At 35.6% G+C, this 7,212-nt stretch overlaps 1 long non-coding RNA gene across 1 annotated transcript; it reads left to right on the top strand.

Moving 5' to 3' along the window:
* Nucleotides 1-1,653: 1,653 nt before the first annotated feature.
* On the top strand, nucleotides 1,654-4,968 carry LOC142170699 (uncharacterized). The gene is made up of 2 exons (XR_012700079.1): nucleotides 1,654-3,889; nucleotides 4,654-4,968. It is a non-coding gene; the product is annotated as an uncharacterized LOC142170699 (long non-coding RNA).
* Nucleotides 4,969-7,212: the final 2,244 nt, after the last annotated feature.

Genomic DNA, 7,212 nt, shown 5'->3' with positions numbered 1-7,212 from the left:
TATTGTGCAAGCACAACATCAAGAAGAGGAAGTAAAGGTTCCTGTCCGAGCTGTTATTAATAAATAAGGAGCCAGTGCGAGACATAAGTTAAGAAAAAGAAAATAACCCAAGAAAGATTACGAGGAATATTGATATGAGAATGGGGCCAACAAGTAATTAGTAATTGGTCAGAAAGATCCCAGTTATGGCTAAACAGGTGGTTATAGACAAGTCGTCAGATCGTGTAAGATAAACATAGTAGAACCCAACATGGAGAATTCAGCCTCAAAGAATATCATTATAATACTTGAGATATATTCAAACAAGAGTCGGGGTAGTTAAAGGTACCGTATGAGTGTTACGGGGATAAAAGAAAGTTCCACTGGGAAGGCAGTCAAAATATCAGTTTAGAAGCAACCATACAAGCATAAGGTCATGGAAGTAAGCAACCACAAACAATTATAGGCAAGGAAGGACATCAAAAGGTCCGTAATAAGCTCACAGCTTTATGAGGATCAAGGGTTCTCCCTAAGTGCTACAACTAAGGACTAGCTGAGGAGACAAGAAAGAAGGCTTCAACCTAAGCACAACGACCTAAAGAGGAAATGGTCGTGTAACAACAATCTCGTAACAACATTGTAAGCATTCCAAAGGAATGGCACCTATCGTGGCTAATGAATGGGAAGTAAGAATTAAAAGTAATATTCGAGATCATATGAGTTGTATGAAAACTATGGCAAGTGTAGACACTATGATAAGCTAAGTATGGACGCAACAAGGGGACAGAAAGACCAGGAAAAGTAATTGCCTACGTTTAAAGAAAAATGAGATAGAACGAAAGGAATTATTGATCAATGATCCAGAGTTAGTTATGTGATGAACACACTTAAGATTTCGGAATATTATCCATGCAGCAACATGTATGTTGACAATCATACGGTCGTAGAAGATTCCGATATAAGTTAAAAGAAAGAATTGAGCCCAGATCATAGACAAAGGATTGAATTGTCAGAAGATTTTATCATGGATATTTCGTAGCATCCATGAAAGGCTAAAGTAATAACTAATACCATGAATCGCATATCGGGAAGTAGCTTAAGCCTACACAAAGGCTGATCAGAAAAAGGAGGAAACTAAAGAGATACATCAACGAAGTAAATCAGAAATTTGATTATTAGACCCTGAAAATTACAGAAATCGTGATTGAGAACCTTGCAGAATCACTCTTACTATAAAAGGTACAATAGAAATAATGTAGTAACCATATTCTATAGTGGCTCTACGATAAAGCCAGTTAGAAGTGTCCCAGCCTCATAAGAAGTCAGTATGAAGCTCCCACCAAATTGTGTATGTACCAGAGGTGCAAGTATTATAATAGAGCTTCAAGTTATGGACGTGAATTACACCTAGGTGGAAGGGAGGTCACGAAAGAGAGAGAAGATACGATGTGAGATCTTAAGGTAAGTAAGATAAAGGTAAACAACGTACGAGATACTCAAAGGTAGAAGATCGTGAATAGTCCATACTTCGGATAGAAGGCTATAAACACGGGGATCTAATAGCCGATAATGATAGCGGCATCGTCAGTGGCATATCTTCTAGTCAGTGATTTCTGGGTATCGAGAGGTCTAATTAAGAAAGTAAAGAAGAGTTAGAGACGATGTGATGTCTTGCTTGATGTTCTAAAATAACACAAGGAAATTCAAGCAAGTTGAAGGAAGATTACGAGTAGTATAAATAGATATGTATAGGTCGCAAGCTAAAGTATAGTAAAGCGACAAAGTTTTATGACAGGATGTAAGAACGAGAAAAGGCGAGTGAGAAGGTGACGAGAATGGATTAGTCCTTAGAATTAAGCCCATGAAAACAAGAAGAGCATATGGTTTCTCTATGTTATACAAAGCTTAGTATATCTTGAATAAACTCAAAGGAGTCAAAGATGAATGGCATTTAGAAAGAATGAAATGCTGACCCAGTAATAAAATGAAGGTATAATTGTCACAGATAAAGGATGAAGTTTGGGCCTTCATTTGAATAATGATTTGAAAAAAAAATAGAAGAAGAGAAGGAGAAAAAGATTTCGCTGACGGCAAGAAATTAAGATACCCCATAAGGTGAAACACATTGAGACACTATGAAATATGATTATGGAAATCACTTCAAATATTCCTCAATACAACGTAAGCCCTAGCGTTAATGTATTACGTAAGAAGTTTCAAGTCTTCAAGTAAAGGATTATAGATCAACATTGAGGCGAATCAACAATGGTCAGATATAAGTTACAAAGTATGACATGAGATTAGGCCATGATTCTTAAGACGCACGGTAATGAAGGAGCATTGAAGGACTGAGATTTATACCTAAAGGGTAGGCAACAAAAGTAACTGGGAACTTGGTAAGCATACATTGGTAAAGGTAGATTGAAGAAAACTTTATGGTATAGTATAACCCATGTAAATGCAGTAAAGTCCTGTGAATGGGTAACCAGATCTATGAAATAAGATATGGCCATATTCGCAAGTTCTACAAAGTATCGAGCAAAGGACTTCAGTATACCTATAGAGGCCTAGAGAGGCATCCTATTAAGCCTTGTATATACAAAGTAAAGCCTAGAGATTGACTAAAAGATAAAAGGAAGAAGGAAAGATGAATCGCATAAGTGCACCTACAAAGCCAGGGTCATACATGCTGCATGATAGGAGGTAACAGAAGTTGCAAGATTAGGAAGATTTCGACCACAGGTCATGATATGAGCAAAAAGACTAAAGGGGGGAATATCCTAGACTTTAGATTTATTCACAGAGCAACTACTTAAATGGAAAGAAGAGTATTAAGGTATTCACAAGAACTATAAGTTACAAAAATGATAAGAGCATCAGTCAACATTCGAGGACGAATGTTCCAAAGAGGGGAGTGATGTTACGCCCTGTAATATTACGTCAATATTACGTTCCGCAGTATTAACGACGATGTTATGCTCTACAGTAATATGTTACGATTGATATTACGTCCTGCATTATTAAGTTACGAAAGTGTTGTACCCTGTAGTATTACATTACAGTGATGTTACACTTCGCAATAATAAGTTACGACGATGTTGCACCCTATAGTATTTTACGTTGAATTTATCGTAAGGTAATTGACATCAGTCCAAGGAAAAGATTATTTGAGGATTATAAGGATTATGCTATTTCACAAGTGATTAGTAACTTCATGAAGGTGAAAGGGGGAGCAAGTCTAAGAAAATGAATTTCGTTGAAATTTGGTATTTTGGGATAAAATACGGCTCAAGCTAAAATACTCGGTATTTATGGACTAGTACCATACAATGTACCACATGACCATAATAGTAAGGCATATAAGGTATGTGAAAAGTGAGTAATATTTCAAGTAAGTGGGAATAATTCTCAATTATGCGGGTAATTAATTAATTACCGGATAACGGGACATTACTCAGTTAACTAATAAGTGGGTAAAGATTAATAATCTTCACCCACCATTTCACGTGTCATAAAGCCACAATAGGCAAAAGATGACTCTTAAAGTCACCTTGCCAGATGGCTTTTATACCATAAATTAATTCTTACAAGACTTTGGATAAGATAGAGAATTCTTTGTAAAAAGGCAAAAACCAATCTGCCTTTGACTAGCCAAGAACGTAAGTGGTGGCATTTCATTCCAATTGAAATTGCTTCTTGGGAGTTCTTTAAAGCCCAACACAAATCTGCCAAGAACGATTAAAGCAGAAGCATTTTCATTTCGAAACAAAGCAAGGTTTCAATTTCAGAAGCAGAAAATGTTCCATTTCAAAACCAAGAACTTTGAAGCAATTCCGTCCAAGTTTTGTGATTCTAAAAGAGTATGGTGTAATCTTCGCCAAGAATATTATACGGAGTTTTTTCTACTCAGGTATGTTAAGGTCATCCCTTCTTTCTTTTGGCATGGTCCAAATTATATTGAAGAAACGAGCAAATACACAGTTTCCATAAATTACTCTATTCATAGAGTTATTAGGGGTGTCTATATTCTTGATTCCCCGTAAAAAATATTATTATTTCCTGTTCACGGGTCTCAGAATAATATACAGTTGAAAAAGGTTATCCGGAAGGCATATTAAGATTATAACGTATTTTTCATGCATTTCATCCATTTATACATGTGCATTGACCCATGACCAGATGGCGTTATATACGCGTATATATGTATATTATATTTATATGCGATACGGGAAAAAGGTTACGGCGTTATATACGCACCACCACTCGATCAGCTGGTATATAATGATAATGTTGTCCACAGTGGCTGAAATATGTTTCAAACGACGTTATATACGTGTATATATGTATGTATATATATGTATATGGGATATGGGAAAGGTTATGGCATTATATACGCACCACCGCCTGATCAAGTTGTATACGATGATGATTTTGCCCACAGTGGCCGATATGATATGATGGGATGCCCTTAGAGGCTGATGATGTTATGAAACATGTACCTACGCACGACATGACATTCATACGCATACAAAGTTATTCAGACTTACAGGTTGAGTCATGTACTCTATATTTCTTCCATGTCTCTTATGTACTTATTTATATGCCTTACATACTCGGTACATTATTCGTACTGACGTCCCTTTTGCCTGGGGACGCTGCGTTTCATGCCCGCAGGTCCCGATAGACAGGTCGAGAGCCCTCCAAGTAGGCTATCAGCTCAGTGGAAGATGTTGGTGCACGCCATTTGCTTCAGAGTTGCTCGTTTGGTTAGTATGATTTAGACGTGTATTGTTTAGTATGGTAGGACTCTGTCCCGACCTTTATGACATTTATGTATTCTTAAAGGCTTGTAGATATATGTCGTATACATAAAAGATTGTACGGCCTTGTCGGCCTATGTTTTGAGTTTATAAAGAATTATGTTGGCCTATTAGGCCCGTATATCATGTGTATATGATAATGTAATAAGAAAGATACGTTACGTTGGTACTCGGTTGAGTAAGGTATCGGGTGCCCATCGCGGCCCATCGGTTTGGGTCATGACACATAGTTGTTGTTGTTGTTGTTGCCCTTATTTACATATTCCAATGAGTCAAGTTAGCAATTAATTAAGGTTAATTTAGTGAATACATCTTTTTTTTCTAAAAGTTGTATTTCCTTAATGGATGTGCCAAAAGTAAAATGGTCACTTATTGTGGATCGGAAGGAGTATACATTACCACGTAAAGCTAATCGATATTCTGTGATCGGTGGAAAAAAATCTATGTTATGTTTTACCAGTTTTTCTGGTAAAAATAGCACGGTATAGCCAGTTTTCGGACTGGTCATTCAAAAATAGCCAATATTTACGAAGTCAATGAAAAATAGCTACTATTTTGCTGCAACAGAGACCAGTCCAACATAATATACTGGAGTTCGGTGCACCTCTGTATGAACTCCAGCATATTATGCTGGACTAGTATACTTTGTTGACTCAAGTATAATATATTGGAGACTAGAGCATCGATGCTCCAAACTCCAGTATATTATACTGGACAATTATACTTGCTGGAACTCCAGTATATTATGCTGGAGTTCTAGTGTACTTATGTTGGAACTCCATCATATTATGCTGGAGTTCCAGCATACTTATCCTGGAACTCCAGTATAATACACTGGCGTATTTTTCAGGTTTTGAACAGTGTTTTCGCTCAGATTTTTCTTTACATGAAAAGTGGCTAAATTTCGATTACTTTTGAAACTAGACTATTTTTGAACGACCAGTTGTAAATCTGGCTATTTTTGAATTTCTACATGTGTGTACTGTACTTAAAATTTAGCCACAACCTGAAATATTTTTAGAAGCTAGCCACCATCAATGCACAACCCTTTTTAGTCTGAAGTTTGGCATAAATACTAGACTGAAATTCAGGTGTAGTAATTCAAATTCTAAATTAAAGTTCTGTTGTTGTATTTCGAACTTCAGACCAAAGATTGACTATGGCTAAATTTGCACTAATTTTTCATTTATGCCCATATTTTGAATAGCTGCCTTAAATGTGGCTGCCTGTGCAAATGCCCCGAACGCTTAGTGAGTGATCAAACCTTCACTAGGGGACGTTCACGCAAATGTTATTGATACAGTGGAATTATAAAAACGTTGGTATATAAGTAAAATTATCATTGAAAATATATATGTGAAATTATGTCTAAATGAAAATAGAAAAAAATAGGTGTGCAAATTACAAGAAAAGCACATCCCGTAAAAACCTTTATTGGCTCCATTCATGTCTGCAAAGAACGGTCCATTTAATAGTGTATAAAGGATGACAATATAGGAGACAAACATAACAAACTTTTAAGAGATTTTTACCTATCTATACCATATATCAAACCTTATTACAAAAAATGTTCATAATTTGTTATTTATCCGTGTAGTCCACACTTTTACTATAAATTATATACCAATCCAAAAATAGGTAGATTTTGCCATAAAAACGCGCTAAAATGAAGGCACCAGATCTGCGTGTGATTCTGAGGAGATTTTTGTTCTTCATCTTCATCTTCATCTTCATTTGTTCTTCCATATATTTTCCATCATTGATAGCCATTAAAAAGATTGAAAGCTTTGAATTCAAATTTGGGTTTTCAAAAATCATTATTTGTTTGGATTGGGTGTTGTTGTAAATAATTCGGAATATGTTTAGGAGTTTATATCTCAATTTTGAGGGGTTTTGGTGAAGATTAGACTTGGTTTTGACTGAATTTTAGACTGAAACTCGAAGAAGAAGAAGAAGAAGAAGAAGAAGACGTATTTCCAGAAATTGTAGTTAAATTGTAGTTAAAGTGTAGAATTGTAGATATATTATAGATAAATTGTAGATAAATTGTAGATGAATTGTAGATTGGGAAGACTAAAACTTCTATAAATCTTCTACAATTTATCTACAATTTTTCTAATTTGACTACAATTTGACTACAAAATATCTACAAATTCTGGAAATATGTCTTCTTCTTCTTCTTCTTCTTCTTCTTCTTCTTCTTCTTCTTCTTCTTCTTCTTCTTCTTCTTCTTCGAGTTTCAATCGATTGTGCTAACCAGTAACCTTCAACCACTGCCCAAAAAAAAAAAGAGGTCAAAGAATTTCGAACTCTCTGTCATTATTATTTCCCGTGGGAATTCAAGCGGTTTGATCAAAGAATTTAAAATTTTCTTGTGAATCTGAAAATATGATATTCTTCGACGGTGGTGGGC

Source organism: Nicotiana tabacum, chromosome 16 (assembly GCF_000715075.1).
Source record: "Nicotiana tabacum cultivar K326 chromosome 16, ASM71507v2, whole genome shotgun sequence".
Taxonomy (NCBI): Eukaryota; Viridiplantae; Streptophyta; class Magnoliopsida; order Solanales; family Solanaceae; genus Nicotiana; species Nicotiana tabacum.
This window is presented reverse-complemented; position numbering and strand designations above follow the sequence as displayed.